General features: G+C 44.4%; 1 pseudogene; it reads left to right on the top strand.

The window, feature by feature from the left end:
- Positions 1–8600: 8600 nt before the first annotated feature.
- LOC133885594 (ubiquitin-like-conjugating enzyme ATG10) lies at positions 8601–12511 on the top strand (annotated as a pseudogene).
- The last annotated feature ends 7107 nt before the right edge of the window (positions 12512–19618 follow it).

Raw genomic sequence — 19618 nt, 5'->3', positions numbered from 1 at the left:
TATAGGAATAACAGTTCAAGGAAAATAGTGCCATGTCATGTAACTTAGTTTCCAATATGACATTCATGTTATGTAAATTAATTTCCAATGTGACATTTCATGTTATGTAACTTAATTTCCAATGTGCTTATTGATTCCCAAAAGTGACAAACAAATGATAACGTCCAATAGACCTGTCAAAAACACATTTAAAATGACTGTATACGCATTGCCATGTAACAGAATTAAGCTATACAACAATATGATATATTGTTTTATATATATGCATATAGAATTTGTAATAGAATAATATTTCTAGTGAAATAATAAAAATAAAAATAAAAAGTAAATGCATTTTCACAGGCGGTTTATTACATCAACTGCCTGTGGAAATGAACTTTCATATATAGCACGCGTGATCCCCCCAGAACCCTAGACTCCACTGACTGCCTCTCCTTCGCGCCATCAGGCTGCCTCTTCTCCATGCCAGCGAAGCCCTGACTCCGGCCGCGCTCCTCCTCGACCAGTGCTCCTCCCTGGCTGTCGAAGCCCCTACCCCGGCCCTCACTTCTCCCAACTCTGGCCACCTCCTTTATGGCCCACTCAAATCCCCAGCCCACGCTCCGTCATGTCTCCGGCTGCCTCCTCCCTGACTCTGGCTACCTCCCCCCTCCTCAGCCACCAAAGCCCTGACTTCAGCCACCTCCTCCCCAACAACGACAGCCAAAGCCGTGGTGAGTAGCGCCATCTCCCTCCCAACCGAACCATCGTAGCCAGTGCTCCGGCTGAGTCGTTTGATGTCCCTTCCTTCTTGTATATGTGAAGTTGGCCATGGTGCCATTGTGATTCCCGACCATCATGTCGTTGTGATGCCCGACCATCATGCCGCTGTGATGTTGTTGTAACAATTTAGTGGCAAAATTTGTTAGAACATCCAAACCAATTTTACATGTGCAATGCGAGCCCGAACCTTAGATAATTGTCATGTAATGTGTAATACATCATTGCCGACTATCTCTTAGAGCTAGCATGTCTTTGTTATTCTCATATTGTAGGTTTAGACTAATTTTGTGAAACAAAGAGAGTTAATAATTATGTCACGCATATACAAGATCGACTCGGTTTTAAGCTTTAAGTTAGCAAGGCATTTTCCATATGATTAGGTTGCACTTTTTCATGCGAGGTCATCATATAACTCTTGCAATGTTTTGAATAAGATAGAGAGATTATACACATTATTGTTGAGTCCTATATATTTCTTTGTATGCAGACATAAACTTTCATCACAAATATAATTGGTTATCCACATATATGAAGAGAGAAGGTGGATGTGGGGATAACAAGAACACAAGCTTCTGGCACACATGAATGCTAGCACATATAGTAGTTAACTCACTATATATCCAAGAGCTAGCTAGTAATATACATGATCCTTGCTACTCAATCCAAAGTTCCAATTTTCCATGCATGCATGCAGATATTATTACAGTTTTGCAGGAGCGACCAATCGAGAGCACCTAGATCCACATTTTCTTAATTATTATTCTCAGACCTGTACCTATATATCTATAGTATAGTTTGCCTACATATATTATACTCCTTCCGTTTACTTTTACTTATCACTGTCTTTTTACTGTAGCAAATTTGATCATAAGTTTTTTCTAAAAAAGATTCATGAATACTTAAAACTGCATTTTGACGTACAGTGCTTGTCGGTGTATCAGGAACCGGGGGTCCCTGAGTCCCGAGGCCAGGCCAGCTGTTCGCCACGTGTCACCACCCCGCGAGGTCCTTCCTGTGAGGTGAGGAAAGTCTAAGTTCCAGGAGAAGGTGCTCGGGGCCACAGTCCCTGGTCCCCGAGCACCCCAGTTCCCCGATGACCTGCAGAGTCTAAGTACCGGGAAGAAAGTGCTCGGGGAGGTGCCCGGTCACCCCCGAGCACCCTAGTCCCCCGACGATCAAATGAGCTAAGTTCCGGGAGAGAGTGCTCGGGGACTACGCGCAGCAGTCCCCGAGCGCACGGTTCCCCGAGGGCCAGTGTGAGAATGCTCGGGAGAGAGTGCTCGGGGCTGCGCGTGGCAGCTCCCGGGCTCTCGGTTTCCCGAAAGGTCTGTGCAAAAGTGCTCGGGAGAGAGTGCTCGGGGTTGCTCGTGGCAACCCCCGAGCACTCGGTTCCCCGAAGGTTCGTGCACGAGTGCTCAGGAAAGAGTCCTCGGGGAGGTAACCAGTGCCCCCGAGCACCCGGTGCCCCGAGGGCAAGGATAAGCATTCTCGGGAGAGAGTGCTCGGGGAGGTGAACAGTACCCCCGAGCGCTCGGTGCCCCGAGGGGCCCGCCAATGAGGTGTCAATCAGTCATAGGCCTGAGGCCGCATTTAATGAGCTGCGCGGCCTGACATTCCCAACTGCTCCCGCCGCAGTGTCAGTTCCTGCCACGTTTTGGCAGAGAGGCATGGGGCTATTAATTGCACGGGTCCCGTCCCGTATCATCCGGTGTGTCTCGGGATAACATCGTCAGGATCAAGGCATTCCGCCTGCCGCCCTGCTGTGGCAGAGAAACAAGACAGGGCGGGCACGCGGGGTAGTTCTGTGGCTGCCCGGTGGGACCTCTCAACGACGCCCGTTGCCAAGGTGTTTATGGTGACAAGTGACTGGGCATGCGCCGCATTTTCCACCTCCCCGGTCACTTCACTCAGAGGAAATGATGACGCCTTTCCCAGTCATGGCGTCTTGAAACTTGTGCCCCCTCCTTCCCGTTCGGGGCATGTCGCAGCCGGCGAGTGCATAAAAGAGTCGGCACACAGAAGAGAACGATCGGAGCAATAAAAAAAAAGCCCAAGCAGTCAACCGTGCCGCGACCAACGAAGAAGAGACCGTAAGCATCGAGCACAGAAGCACCAAGAACAAAACCGTAGTCCCTGCCCAAGAAAAAGGAGCCTCAAGCTCTTAGTTAGACACAATATTCTTGTAACCAGCTACATCCTTGAGGGATCTCCCTCAGGACAGTTATTGCATCCATACAGGAGTAGGGTATTACGCCCCCGTGCGGCCCGAACCTGTCTAAACTCCGGTGCATTTACTTCCCTTTGCGCTAGGTCGATCATCCCCCACCACCGGCCGTTGCATTTACTTCCACTTCCATTTATTTCTCCGACGAACTTATTCAGGATCATCCCCGCGGCCGAATCTCTAAAAAGGGGTCTCTCGGGATCCCTGCGACAGGAGTTAATCCTCCGACAGTGCTCGTTTCACAGCTATTATGTTCTGAGTGCATATGCGGGCGTATATACATATCGTATATATACCTACATATGTGTAAAAAAAGGAGAGAGAGAGCCTGGGCTGTCATTCCCCCCCCCCCCCCCTTTGTCTTTGTATTGCAGTTCTATAGAACAATTTCATGTATTTCACATAAGCAAAACTTGGAGCTATTTTTATCGAAATCAACAACCATCCTATCCTATTGAGATGAAATATACGACAAATGCCATTATTATTAGATCAACAACGAACTTGATTATATAAACTTGAACAAAGTTATAAAGATTGATTGTTGGGTTTAGTTAGTGGATCTCCATTTAGATGTGCTCACGAAAAGGTTAAAACACATACCTTGATTCCTTTTATTCCCTCTAAAATTAAATTACCCATTGCAATTTTATCTTTATTGCATCTTGCTTCACAATGGTATATTGGAACGAGAAATTTCATTGTTGAACCATTGCATACTTGTAAGTTTTTTCTAGGAAATAAAAATCCAGTGGTCTATTAAATACCATGGGGCAAAAGAGGACAGTAACCCCTAAGAAACCAGAAGCAAATAGGAGGTCAGACAGGAGCCCAAGCCCCCTTAAGAAACCAGAAGCACAGAGGATCCTCGCAATAGAGGTTTCCTCGGCACAGAGGATCCTCGTAATATAGGGCTCTCCGGCAAAGAGGATCCTCGCAACAGAGGGCTCCCCAGCACAGAGAATCCTCGTAATAGAGGGTGACCCAGCACAAGATGGGGCAGATGCAAGCAAGAGGTCGGATAGGAGCCTAAGCGCGCATTAGCCATCCTCCTCCGATAGCAGCAAAAGCTCGGGCTCGTATCATAGCCCGAGCCATGTTCCATGCGATCGAGAGAGCCGACATCAGGAAAGTGACAATGACTATGATCCTGCTGAAAAAGTATTTAGTTGAGTCAACACATTTTATACTTCTTAAATAGAGGAATATTTTTTGTTTATGTTAACTTTCCTTTTTTTTCTCTATAGAGGGTGAGGCCGCAAAGATCTTCACGTCGATCATTTGTGCCACAACCTTCGATGCCCTCTGTGCCCGAAATTTCGAGTCCCTCTGGGGGTACATTGAAATGAAGACGGGGAGAGCGAAGCAGGAACAAGTTGACGTCCGACACTTATACAATAACGCAAGTTGGTGTTGAAGGGGAGCCTATTGCACCTCGTGAGGTTTGCACCAAATTCCACAACAGTTATGGAGTTCTTGTCAAGGAGTACGTCCCAATCACTATAACTAATTGGCGGTTGCTACCAGATGAGACGAAGGAGTTCCTGTGGGAAACATTACCAAGAACCATCCGATTCCCCTCGGGAGCAAAGGAAGCCGCCAATCAGAATGCATTGGAAGGTATGGGAAAGAGCTTCCGAGGGTGAAAGAGTGAGCTTAGTAAGGACTTCGTGAAGAAGAACTTAGTACCCTTTAATAAATACGAAAAGACTATGCCAGATCAATGGGTGGAGTTTTTCTGGAAGAAGACCACACCTGAGGCCATCAAACTGGGTGAATCATTCAAGAACCTTGCAAATAAGAACAAGTACCACCATCACCTGTGCTCGTCTGGGTACGCCTCCAAAATTTCTGAATGGAGGAGGCAAGAAGAAGAGGCTACCTGGGCTGGGAAACCCAACCGTTTGGAAAATTGTGATGAGCAAAGTAGGAACTAGGTCTACGCTCGGTCGAAACAAACCGAGTCTGGGGACTTATCCTTCAAAAGCCCATATACCATGAAAGTGACCCAGACAATTCAAGAGATTGTTAACTAAGGGTAGAGCCTGACAGGGAGAATGACCTTCTTACCAAGACCCTGGGAAACAAGGAACACCCAGGTCGCACTTGAGGCATCGGATCAAAATTGGACTGGTAGCATGGGTTCCTTAGACGCCGCGGGCTAGTATAAAACCCGTAATAGATATAAGAAGACCCTAGCAGAAGAGATACAAGAATAATTTAAGGTCTAGTTCATGAAAATTTAGAATGAAAAAGGAGAAGGAAAGGGCGACATTAATGATGATAGAGCAACCAACTAGCCCAGGCTTTCGGAGCAGCTTCAGATCCACGTAGGCTTGATAACCTGAGATATCGTGTGGGTGATATCACAAAGGCCACCCCTTGCATTCTACGTGTTCCGGTCAGCAAGGGAGACTTCACTGTTGAGGCTGCCACGGGCCAGGCCATTCCAGGCCGTATGTTTTATAATCAAGACATTCTAGCCAGTTATGCCAAGGTACAAGTAGACTCAGAACATCCACTTTTCATGAAGTACAAGCTAGACATCAGCACCCATGAGGGTATCGAGATTCTTGATGAGGCTATTGGCAACTTCGTTCTGTGGCTCAAATGGGATATCATCTTCATCCATCAGCAATCACAATCGCCAGCGTCACGGCTGCCCTACGCCCAGCATCTCTGCCTCAGGCACCTTTGCCCTAGCACCATGCCTCTCCACCTCAGGCATGTTCATTGCAGCGCCTAGTCTCTCTACCTCGGGCACCTTTACCCAAGCGCCAAGTCTCTCCGCCTTAGACACCTTCGCCCATGCCCCCAGTCTCTCCACCTCAGGCATCTTTGCATTACGCTTCACCGTCTGCGACTCCAGCACCTCTGCCTCCAGCGTTTGCGACTTTGGCATCTACGCCTCCATCGGCTACGACTCCGGCACCTTCACCTGAGCATCGGAGAGTCCCTATCATGGTTACCCCATATGAAAAGACTCTAACATCTCTGGTGAAGAGGTGGTTTCTGTCCTCCAAAGCAAAGGCATCATCCGCTCCGGAATCTCCAGTGAAGGGCGATCTCGCGAAAGAGACCGACAACACATTAAGTACCTGTCAGTTAAATTTCTTGCTTACACTAGATTTTCCTGAGAAATATGAGAATAGAAAGCCATTTCTGCCATTGTTTCAACTCCAAGAAGGCCCATGGAAATGAGGAGATTCCACGAATGGTACATGAGGGCATGTCGCATGGGGTTCTCCATAATCACTGTTTCTGTGTCCACTAACATTTTTCTAAGCGGGGACTCCTATCTCATGGTGGATTTTAAGAACATGTGTGTGGTGCCTGTAAGTTCCTACAATCTACCCCTACGTTCATATATCTACCAATGTATGCTATAGAAGCTAAAGAATACTGACTTGTTCTGTACAATGTAATTTAACGATGCGGAAAAGTTGAAGTTATCGATCAGATTCATTAATCCACAATGAATTTCCATCATGAAGTGGAGGACTGATAACCCCCAGATTAAGGGGAAGAGCAACAAGGATAAAACAAGGGTCATAAGACAAATGACCAAATCATGTAGGCTTGAAATGTTAACCTACATAGGAAGGGCTATGCTAGAAATGCAAAACAAGGACTAATCATGGATCCCTACAACTTTAAGTAAGTGTGATATGTCAAGAACCTAATATAAGTATTCAACTTAATTGCTCGATCAAGAATCTAACATAAAGATTCATATAACGACCACTTTATTTGTATAATGCTGATACCGAAGTCAAGCAGACTTGTGGTCCTTGACCCAGCCGATCTCCACCAAAATCCTACCAAGATCTCATCGACGTTATACAGAGGAAAAGATAGTCATTTATGAATTGATAATTACTTATTGGCATAGGAGTAAGGCCTACAAGTGCTATGTAACGAAAGGTGGGATACACGATACGACCAAGCCGGATGCGATGATGGTCCGTACACACTTTTCGGTAATAACACACTTCTAATGCTTGTATCTCACTATTTATGACGAAGAGTCTTAGTGAACTAACGAATATATTGTGTTTTTATTTGAAGTGCCACAAGCAAGGTTTTGATACCTTTCTTTGTGAATACTATGTTTACCAGTTTCTTAGGGTAAACGGGAAGTACACAACGAACCCTGAGGACGTAAGTCTTCATTGCACTTGCACATTCTTTTTCGGTTCTATTTTCATTATTAGTAGTGAAAACTCTTTTAATTGTGTTTTCATTCCAGACATGGATGATCGAACGTACCCACACCTCTCTCAAAGACAAAGATATCCAAAACGTCCAACGTGACATGGCCGGTTCATCATGTACGAAGTCATGTTCTTTGATCTCGGAGGCGAATTGGCTAGCCATCCGAGGTTTTGTAAGTGGGAGAGGAAAGACTCTTAGCAATGTTGGCTTCTGATGTAAATTGTGATAATATATGTACTTGTGAATGTTATTGTACTTGTATTGATTCAAATGCTGTTAAAATCTATGATGTTTGAAATCTATCTTGAAAATATGTTGAAATATGGAAAGAATAAATATATGCTTTTTTTTAATAAAATCTATTTCCACAGGCAGTTCCTTAAAGGAACCACCTATGAAAATCTATCTATCTACAGACAAATGCTAAAATGCGCCTGTGAATACCAGTTACGAACCGTCTAAACAAATAGTTTCTGTAGTAGTGAATATTTTTAAGATATGGGAGGAACAATCCAACTGTACTACAAGAACAATGCAACAGCAGTACAGGAACAATTGAAAACATGTATTGGGAACATATGAAAAATATATTGAGGAACAAACAAATACTACAAGTTTAATTGCAATTTTCCCATGGAGACACTTAAAAGATATACCATGAAAAATACCTCAAGAATACTAAAATAAAAATATATGAGAAAAATGAACAAATTTCATTAAAAAGGTCAGGAACTACATTATAAAGAAGAGAAGAAAAAAATACTAAGGAAGAAACAATGAAGAAATAAAAAATATTCAGAAAAAAAGGAAAAAGAACTAATAGGATAAACATCCTCTTTTAAAAAACGATTAGCAATAAGATTTCAATTGGGTCTACTAATCAAGAACATGGAAGAACAAGAAAACAAAACGAATATCACAAAAAAATATAACACTGAGGCATGATATTTATAATGAGGTTGAGGCAAAAAAAAAAAAAAGAAGCCTATTTCCCGAGGCACAAACTATGGGTAGTTTCTCCCAAACATACACCAACATCGACAATCCAGGGTCGGTTGGTCTGACCATTGCCCTAACCCCCATCTGCCACCAAGTTGTTGCTATAACAGGTTGTGCCCTCATATTTATGGGCCTAGATTTACAAAGTCCCACTCAAACTTAACCAAAACCTCCTAATACAACTCAAGCTTAATTATTATTATTATTATTATTATTATTATCATCATCTATCTAAACGCGGGTGGGTTTGAGGCCTCTGGAACTATCCACGTCGGCTATTTCTTCTAAGCTGTTCGATTAGACCAGCAGTAGATCAGCGTCGTCCGATTTCGTCTGTTCCCTCGTAGCTTCAAGGATGTTCTTCGCTCGCCTAGTTGTAGCTTCGATCCCATACCCAGGCACCTGGCAGCCTCGCTCCACCTCCCCAGGCCACACCCGCCACCTCCTCAGCACCTGTCCTCCTCTCCCACACAAGAAGGGCGCGGTTGCTGCTGCCTTCCCCTCCCGCCGCTGCCACCTCACCTCTCCCCTGATCCCATACTGTGTGTGGTTCCCACCTCTCAACCTCCGTTCCACTTTTCCCCACCCCCAGCTCCCATCCGCCCCCACCCCCAGCCATGTCTGCCCCTGCCTCGCGATGGGAGTCTCCCCTGTTTGGGATGGGACTCTGTCTCTAGACGGCTTCAACGCCTCCACAGCGGCACTGATTAAGAGGTGGAAGGAGATTGAGGTTGACGATTCTCTTCCTGATTGGACACGGAAGCCCTGCTGGCAATTGATGGTGCCATCTGAGGTTTCTGCTCAGTGCATTCTCCCTCTCTTGTTACATTAATTTTTAGATTTCTGTCACTGGTGATTTTGCTTGTATTCTTGCACAGGAAGATACTTGGATACATTTTCAGTATACATTCTTCAATTTATGGTTTCCGTGACTTGCTTAATTGGTACATTAGCTTGCTCTGAACTTCCACCATTCATATATTCAAAATCCTTTCTTATAGACATCGATTTTACCAAAGAGCGTATATAATGGTAGCAGCAACTCAAATGGATTGTGGTTCGGTCACTCAGGGTCTTGTGCTGAAGGCAATTATGAGCACATGTACTCAATTTGAACTCCACTTCTTAAGTAACTTGTATACTCCATTCATGATGTGCTTCCCTTTGCAGGTCCAGAGCTCTAGCAATGTTGCTCATGCTTATAATTTCCATATTGTCTACAGCTACTCTTACAAGGTTCCAATGCTATACTTTCAGGGCCATCTGTCTGGTATGTAATTCAATAACATAAGTGAATATTTAGTTCCTTTTTTTGTCCTGATTGACAACAACTTGTGCGTAGGTGGGCAGCTGCCATAAAAAAAAAAAGCCATCCGAGCTGGATCATTAGTATTGGCTAGGATAGAACTGCATTGATAAAGTATCAGTGCCGGTTCATAACATTCCACGATCAATAAGTGATCACTACGTGAAAAAAGCTCAAAAATTACGGATCATAATTGTTATGGGTGATAGGTGACACACCTGTTACCTTTAACGCGTCATTGTTAACTAGTCATAAGTGATGGGTAAGGACCCGTCACCAATAAGATCATTGATGACGGGACAAAACTTGACCCATCACTTATTAAGGTCATAAGTGACGGGTCATAATGTGATCCGTCATTTTAGACTGATTTACGTTTTTCATATTTTTTTGATAGAAAAAGTCAAAAAAAATATTTTTTCACCCGAGCCATCCCAACACCCTAACACCACTGGACAAGGGTCACTTCTATTTTTTCAGCACTATTTTCTGTCTTTGCATCAAGCAGGAATCGAACCCGCCACCTCCCCTCACGCATGCGTGTTACCACCTCAGCTGTCGCGTGTCTGTGATGGACATTAGATATTTTATTCTTGTACCTTCTTTATAAAAGGTCATAAGTGACGGGTTATAACCGAGACCTGTCACTTATGAAGGTTATAGGTGATGGGTCGTAATGTTGACCCGTCACTGATGACTGATTTTTTATTTTACATATAAAATTTGTATTAATATTTACATATAAATTTGATAAGTGACTGGTTATAATTTATTTTTGCATACAAACTCGGATTTCGAATTTTTTTGACTCTACAAACATCTATAAAAAAAAGTTACATCTGTTTCTCCCCCACTTTGTTGGATTCAGTGAACTTTTCAAGGTCAAAGATAGCTTGGAAGATTGATTTATCTTTTCGCCCCTTGAAGTTTCTGCACTATTTTCGGAACATGCGTTTAGGTTGATAACCGCCACCCCTTATATCAAACTTGAACAAAAATTATATATATTTCATATTCTAACACTGCTTAGGTGATAAAAAATAAGAAAAATAAAAGAAAAATAAAAAACATTAGTGAACTTAGGTCATAATCGTCACTTATGATGTCCACAGTGACCCGTCACTTATTATTTATCATAAGTGATAGGTCACCATATGCCAGTCATAAATGACGGGTCAAAGTGTGACCCGTCACTTATTACTCGTCATAAGTGAGGGGTCACCTTGCACCACTCATAAGTGACGGGTCAAGTTGTTACCTGTCACTTATTATCTGACATAAGTGATATGTCATATTATGACCCGTCACTACTATTATAAGTGAGGATCATGTTACAATTCGTCACTAATTTCGTGTCACCTTCGTCTGTTTTTCACGTAGTGGGATCAGTGCTAGTTCATAACTTAGTATCAGTACCGGTTCTAGTTACCAGCCAACATAGATACTCAGTATCAGTGCCGGTTCGTGTAACAGGCTGGCACTGATAATTTGAACGGACCCAAAATTTTGTATAGAGACAAAGTGAATAAACATCCATATCCGTTAGCCTTATCTCTCACCTCACCTTGTCATATCTCACTCTATCTTTGATCTACTCTTTCTCTCTAACCTTTCTCTCTCTCACTCACTCTCTCTCTCTCTCATCGATGTCCTCCCTCGCGGTTGTGGCGGCAGCCTCCTTCACCTGTGCCTCCTCCTAATGATGGCCTCTTCATCGCCACACCCCTCTGCTGCTCTGCCATGGCAGCCTCCTCTGCGGCCATGGCACTGATGCTCGCGTGGATCTGGCCGGGCGAAGCGAGTGGAGGCCCGCGGTGGCACAGGACCTATGGTGTAGCGACGGTGGAGGAAAGGGGCACAGCATCGCAGTTTGTGGATCCTTTGCCACACAACAAGTCATACAGCTCCTCCGTGTCATCCTCCCTGTTCGCATTAAGTGGGTTCTTCTTGGTCGTCTCCCCTTTCCTTTCTCCTAATAAAATCGTTTCTAACCCTTCTTTCTTTGGGATAAGTCTGTACAGTGCAGTGTACATCCGTGTGATTGGGGATTGAAATCCAATGGGTTCTTAGCTATAAATTTTGATGAATTGGAAAGAAAAAATTGTTTTTTGGGCAAGGATAGGGATGAAAACAAAGATTTTTTTTGTGTTGCTATTTGCTTGATGTCTTGTTGAGTGCGATGCAGTCTACAGATCTGTGACTAGTAGGTAAACACAGCAAGAATTTGGTCGTGTGCCCTGGAATTTCTCTGTTGTATTGTTGGATTGACTTTGTTTCTCTGATACTTGTATCATATAAATGCTGTGAGCAAACTACATACGTGCTGAAATCGTTTTTATTTAAAAAAATTGAGCTGTTTTTTTGGCCCTATAATGTGTATTAGTGCCAACCGGTACTGATAGTGCCAATATCAATAACGGTAGAGAACCGGTACTGATAATAGATTATCAGTGCCGAGTAATCAGTGTCGGTTCAAAAACCGTCACTGATAGTGTTTTTGAGTCGGTACAGATGACTATTTTTGTAGTAGTGTGCTAACTCTAGATGAGATAAAACAAGAACTCCTAACTCATTTGAAGTATTAAGCAATTCAAAATGGACGTTTATTACTCGAGAGGTATGGACTGTTAATGCATGATTCTTAATGATGATTTATATAGAAAAAATGTATCTTTGGTCGCTCATTCACTAATGATTGAACTGTCCTTGCAGTACTCCTACAGGAGCATCCCCACTTAAGCAGGCCATGGTTCACCTTCCACCCCTGTGCAACCAATGATTGGATGAAGCTACATCTTGAAAATACTAAAGAACAATCACTGCAATATTTACCAGCATGGTTATCCGTGGTTGGCCAGGCAGTGGGACTGAAAATCCCTCTGGAGCTTCATTGCAACTCATAGGTTCACCCTTTTACATTTTCAGTACATATGGTGATTCAAGGGGAAAGTTCTCACCTCGTGTTTGGTGATGCATAGATATGGGGGGTCTTTCCCCGTACTGAGATGCTACTTTGCTCCTTCGTATGGACCTTCCTAACGTCAGCATATAAATAATGTTTTGGATTACAGACTATATGTTATAGGATGTTATCAAATATGGATTTTGATAAAAGAAAGTTAGACTTTTACTTCCTGTATGGTGGATCCAATATTTTTTACGCTTCATGATGTTACATGGAAGTCATTTTTTTCATTGAACACCAATTTTTATTTCAAGCACAGATTGTAACTTGGATGAGAAGATGAAATTGAAAATGCCTTCAAAAGAACATTATAATTTCTGCGGTTTGAAAGATATTTGCCAGGCAATTCTGGTCCTATTGTCAGCTTTATATTCACCATGCGTCTCTTTCTATCATATCCTACCAAGTGATTCCACATGCACTACAAAGATCTGCCAATAAATTTCTGTTATGTAATGTTGACCGTAAATAGAAACAAGCAGATTGGTTCATTTGCATGATACCTATAACAAGCTTAACTTATGTTCATGTATTTACTCCTGCATTAGAATACATACCTTGCTGAAAGAAACTGTTGGTTCCAGCACATCTGTGACTATACCCTCAGTGAGGTATATAGGTTGTAATATACTACCAAATAGTTTCCATATCTTTAAGTTATACTTGACTTTCCAGTCGATAGTAAACCATTTTTCAACAATATGATTTGTCATTATTCTATACACTAAGGCTAACATGGTGGGGCAAAACATTTGTTTTGCATCCTAATTAAAGTGTTGTTTCACAACTCTATTTGGCCTGTGAAATCAAGGTATGCTACTAATTCCTGATTATCAGAAGGTTACAATATATTCCTGATTATCATGCATGTTGCTCTAGGGGTTGCTCACTGAATTCTGCAGAAGTTACCAGTCTAAACAACAATATGGGAAAGCCTTGCAACAAATTGAAGAAAGAAGATTAATATTCTCATTTAAATCATCCCAGGAATAATAAAAAGTGTCTTTCTACAAGATTCTAAAGGCAGATTTCCATAAAAAATTGGTAAGCAACTTTCACCTTTTTTAATTATTATAACTTTCCTATACTAAAATGATAGGTACGCAACAATTCACTCAAATTTAAATAGTCTTGACTTTTAGCAAATTACAATTATACTAAATTTATATAGTCTTGACCAATGCAAATTCTAGAAGACAAACAATTAGTAATTCATAATAGAAATTCAAATATAGTAGTTGTATTTTTGCTTCAGCATCTTTACCACCAAAGCACGTAACAAAATGAGACTTTACTGACATAATGTAGTTGTGAGGGAGATGGTAATTAACTTTGAACTGTTCAAATAGTATCATACAGAGACAGCAACGAGCGAAGGGCAATGTGTGACCTAAATAATGCAATGCTTATCATTATATCAATGAACAATATTTCTTTTAGTTGATCAAGAAACAAAAGGTTTTACATGTCACAACAATTTATGTTGCTGAAAGAAAAACTCTTCCATGAACAAATGTGGCAAGAGCCTCTTCTAGAGAGGAGACTTAAGCTTAGAGAAGAAGTGAATAGGAAGGAATATCAAATATGTTGTTGATATTGATCAGAAAGATTTCTCTCTTGGCCTAATGGCCAAGGGTCTATACTTATAGTGATATAAGGGTGCAAGTATACAAGTTTGCCCTTACAGAGATAGGGATACTAGCCATCGCTATACCATATGAACCTAGGGCTGGTTGAATCACATAGCCTGAGTCTAGGAAAAATACTTTTACCTCTACTTAGAAGATTTTATCCACTATGGCAAATACAATAGTGCAAGTGATCCTAAGGGCGATGCACTAGGCCGACCGCCTATTATGGCGCCACACTATCTAAGGTGTCAGGTCAGCCACCACTTGTGCTAGGATGTCAGGATAGCCTCCACTTGCATGGGTATTAAATACCAGTCACTTCCTTGCTGGCGGAGGACATCTAGCGGGCCCCCTCTACCTGATCTTTTTGCCAAACCTGATGGCTCACCCTTCGGGCTCCGGGGAGGCTGCTCTATCCTTCGGAGGACAGGGGCTTCAGAGAGCCCACCCAGGTTTTGGAGGGCAAGGGCTCCAAGACCTCCAGAGCCTGGAGACCTGAAGGGCCTTCATAGATCCATGATCCACAGGCATAGGATGGCAGGGCCAGGGGTGCTGAGGGTCAATAATGACGATCGCTAACATTAGCCCCTCGCAAGGGCGACCAGTGGAGCGGCCGGTCTCGTGGTTTTTGGAGAAGGGCCTTTGGCAGTCCATGGCTCCGCGGCTAACAGCCTGCAGTCCTTCATGTTGCTCAAGTTGTTTTGGAAAGTCTAGACCAATCAATTTGAACTGACCGTCTGGTAATGCCTGTGAAGGGGCATTCAATGCGTTCTGCGTTTAGCAGTGTGGTCATGCCTTATCGAGTGGTAGTGGGACACATGATGCCTCGTCATTGGAGGGTCATGGGGGGCGGTTTTGCTCCCCATGTTCGTGACCTCATGGGCGAAAGGACGAGGCATGCACGCAAATTCATAGGAGGAAATAACTCCCCCTTAGTTTATAAGGTGGGGTCCCAGCCTACTTGAGGCCCTATTTGATGGCTCTAGTTCCATCTGCATCAGCCTTAGCTGACACGCGCGACCGACAATAGCACCCCCATCTTGCACTATCGTCCAGCGCTTCTTGTTGCCTTTCAGGGACCACCATGGTTAGCTCTGGTGCTCAAGGCAAGGCCATCGATGTGCACAAGGTGGCGGATGCTCAAGTGATAGCTATTCCTTTGTTGCTGCCCGGGCCACCGCTGGGTGTGGAGCTCTACCGTGCCAGTAGGAAGTATCCCCAGCAAACCAGTGCGCTTGGAGAATCCGCCATCTAGTCAAGGAGGGGAAGATCCCCTCTAAGTCCGTCGTCTGGGCACCGTGGGATGAAGCAATTTCGGAGCCTTAGGGCCACGAGACCATGGTGTTCGAGGCCTTTTTCGATGCAGGCCTTAGCTTCCCAGAAGTATCGCTTCTTGAGGGGGTGCTCTACGACATAGAGCTGCCACATCTCATGATCAACGCAATTGCCCACCTAGCCATCTTCAAATGGCCATGCGGGCAGGGAAGGATGCGAGGGGAGAGCGGAACTTTTCGCCTCCATCAATGAGGCGAGTTGCCAGTCGAAGACCCAAACGGAGGATGGAGTGATGAAGGCCCTCAACTTTGGTAACATGAACTTCCAGCTCCAGCCGGAATATCAGGATGCATTTCTGGCGAAGGCCATCAACAACTAGTGGTACTCTGGGTAGCCAACGTGGTGGTTCTACTATGATGTTGGTGTCAGGTCCCCCTCCATTTTACAAATCAGGACATTGAGTATGTTTGGACCCTGGTAGCAGAGATCTCCAATGCCCAGCTCGCTTCCTGATTGGTGCTTCTCCAGAGGGTGGCTCGGAGGATGAACATGCATGATCGCATGGAGGAGTTCACGATGCTACGTATCCGGGCCCTTCGGGCAGACTAGGAGCACGTCTTTGCACAAGGTGGGGACGATAAGCTGAACGTGTACTCTGGGCCCACCATCAGTTCTGGTGAGTCTTCCTTTGTTGTATAGCTTTGACTTCACAGAAGTGACACGTCTTTTTCTTTCAGAGGATTCCCTTTCACTAGAGGAAGTGATCGGAGTCATGGAGGAGTGTTTGGGCCCACCAACTGCCATAGAGCGGGACCAACATATGGATCTAGTTGGGAGCTGGGAGTGGTACAACCTCATCTGCTTCCACCTTAGGGTAGTGGCTTCGGCATGGCCAGATCTGGTAGAGCCCAAGGTCATCGAGAAACGAGGGAACGGGGTTTCTAGTGTCGTGGCCTCTGTGATCCCTGCGAGCCCTCTCTGGGCACAGCTCCCTCCTGCTTCTGAAGGTTTGTGGTCCAACTCGGCGGTTGAGTCGTTTGATGTAGAGATGGACGAGACAAAGTGCCAGAGGCAGGCCACGGATGTTGATGTTGCTTGCAGCGTGTACAGAGGTGAGACCCGACTCAGAAGAAGCGATCGTGGGAAGGGTCTGGCCCCTCCAAACCTATCCACCCATGACCAGAGCCGAAGAGGGGGAGAGGCCTCCTTGGATTTTGATATGGATTAGGGGTTCGTTTATTCACACGGCAAGGATGTCATGGGCCCCTCTAATGAATGGACCAATGGCCCTGGTGAGACATTACTTTGTTGGTTTATATCCTACTTTAGCAATGTGCCAGGATCCTGACTTGCGTTCTTGGGGTGTTTTAGTGGTCACTGAGATAGACCCATCTGTGGCCCCCGCTCGAGAGGTTTCGAAGCCCCAACAGAACATGATGACCCCTTCGGAGGTGGCTGCTTTGATGCCCTGGGACGTTGCACCAGTTCATGCTTTGGCCCTCATGGTCAATACTGGGGGAGCTGGTCCCTCCGTGGCGGCTTGTCACACTCAGTTTTAACGGCCAAAACCAGATACGGTTTATGTGTGCCCAGGATGTTCAACACACATAAAGACGTCACAGGTGAAGTAACAAAAGCAATACTTTTATTAAATAAACGTTAACTCTTACAGCAATTGACATATATTATCTTCTATGAAGATATCTGCAGCGGAATAGAAGCACTGATGCCCAACAACACCACAGGCAACCGACCGGGAGACACGCGCCTAGAACGTCACAACCTCACTTGATAGTCTTCAACATCTTCACTCACTGAGCAGCCCACACATGTTGCGTGGCATAGGGAAAATAGCAAGTGTGAGCACATGACGCGCTCAGCAAGTATATAGGAGAATAATGATATGCAAGCTTATAACAATGATAGGCTAACACAAGGGTTTATTTGCATAAATGCAAGTAAAGAAAACAATTGAACTTTAAAAGCATTGAAAAATTATGAATTGAATATAACCAAATTAATCCAACCTTTATCCCACACCCAAGGCTACCCAACTTGTAAACCATAACCATAACCATAACCAACTAATCATGTGAGGATCTAAGTCTCTCATGACCGTGAGTATGACTGATATGTCAGATTTTACACTTTGCAGAGGTTGTCCAGCTTTCCCCACAAGTTGTGATTTTCGTGTTGCCGTGTTTGCAAGACACTTAACACAAGCCAGTGTTGTACCGCCAGGAGATCACTACAAAGCATTGTCCATTGATTAGGTCCTGGTACTCCAACGAATACCAGCCAGGTGTCTAATCAATATGCTAAGCCTTACCGATATCGGCCTCATGGTTGGTACGGTAATTCTTGGGTTGTCGCTCCACGAACCGGTCCTTATATGTGACACTTGGGCAATGACTCTCCAACTATCCAACATCCAACTAGGAAATAACCAACCTAACATCTCTGCCTGGAATGTATCCACAAGCCCACCACCTGAATCATCATCACAAAACCCATTCTTTGCCCAAGTCCTAGGGTTCCATGTTACTATACCAAATTTATCATTACCATTGCATAACTCCATTAATCATGTATATCGCACTTCCCAACATTCTGACAACATGGCTAAGCAACTCTACCCACAGGACACCTAACCATAAACCACATAGGCTTTAAGGAATGATAAGGGAATATCTAGGTAAAACCCTAACATAGATGACTACTCATCAAATTGACAGAAGTTGTATGCAATTTGTAAAACAAAACATTTAAAAAATAGGTTCAAGATGATCAAGGAGTACACTTGCCTTATTCCCAATGCTACTTAGTGTTGTCGAAACCTTTGTCTTGAAGTCCCTCAAACTGATCCAAAGCGTTGTTGACTAATCGCGAATTCTTGAGTGGTTTGGCATCGGGGCGGACCAGTGGTGGTGAGGGAGGTAGTGGCTGATGAGACCTCATTGGTGGAGGGGTTCCAGCGGCTGGGAAGCGAAGATAAAGGCACTGGCAAGCTCAATGGTCAACGGGGAAGCTTCCCGGTGGCTCGGTTGAGGCAATTTCAGCTCGGGGTGGCGGATCGACGAGCTCCGCCGAGATTCAACACTGGCAGCGGTGGCGGGTCTAGGCTTTCAGCGTCTCGGCGGATTAAGGCATGAAAGTGGCGGACGGGGGAAGACGTATGGGGAACGGAGTTCCGAGGCAGCGGAGCGGTCGGCTCCGAGTTGGAGTCCAGGAGGAAGATGACACCGATGCGGGCCCACGTGGCGGCGGCATGCGACAAAGACGGAATGGCGTTGGGCGCCTTCGGGGGAGCGGCTGGTGAGCGGGCTGGGCCGGGAGCACGGGCGCGGCCCAGGCGGGGAGGAACGGTAGGGTGGAGGGAACAGGTCGGCTGGGCCAGGCTGAAAGAGAGGGAGGAGCGGGCTGACTCAGACTGGGCTGAAAGGGAGAGAAGGGAGGGAGGGGCGGCCCGGGTTAGAAAAATAGGTTTTCCATTTTCTTTTTTTCTTTCCTTTTTAAATTCAAATCAAAGCAAATCAAATTCAAACAAAAACAAATATAGTCTAAGAATTCTAGAAAAACTCCACCAAGTTTTTGAAATCATTTAGAAACCAAATAAAATATTTTGAGCTTATGAAAACATTTGAAACTTTGGAAATTAATTTTTAACTCAAATAAATTCTAATAAACTCCAAAAGAGCTCAAATAAAATCCAATAAAAAAACCAAAGAAAACCTATATGCCTATTTTTAGCATGAATGCATAAAAAAAACAATAAACCTTAATTCAAATTTGAATTTGAATTTAGAAAATAAGCTTTTTCCTACTCTAATTATTCAACATACAATCTAATCTTGGAAAATTGTAGAAATTTGAGAAATCTGAAAATTAGGGTGTGACACGGCAACTACCGCACTGGCAGAGGGGGGCCTTGGCTTCGAGGCCTTGATTTTGGAAGACTTTGCGCTTTGCTCGAAGGCGCTCAAAGCTTTCACCTCCGCCCTATATTTCTTTAGGAGCAGAGAGATCGAGCTGTCTATGGCTCGAAGCCCTCCGGAGGAAGTGGAGGCGCACCAGGAGGTGGCGGCCTGGTAGGTATGCTCTTGCCCAAGGTTTCCTTGGCCGTGGTTTTTTGGGCTGCTCACCTTATCTTTCCTGTGTTGTGTTCTGCAACAACTACTTTTGACAAGGGCGCTAGGATGTGCACGGCGCTAGGCTCTCGCTGTGGCCTGTGATGTGACCCA

The sequence above is a fragment of the Phragmites australis genome, chromosome 11, assembly GCF_958298935.1.
Source record: "Phragmites australis chromosome 11, lpPhrAust1.1, whole genome shotgun sequence".
Taxonomy (NCBI): domain Eukaryota; kingdom Viridiplantae; phylum Streptophyta; class Magnoliopsida; order Poales; family Poaceae; genus Phragmites; species Phragmites australis.
Note: the sequence above shows the minus strand (reverse complement) of the source record. Positions and strands in the feature narration are given on the sequence as shown.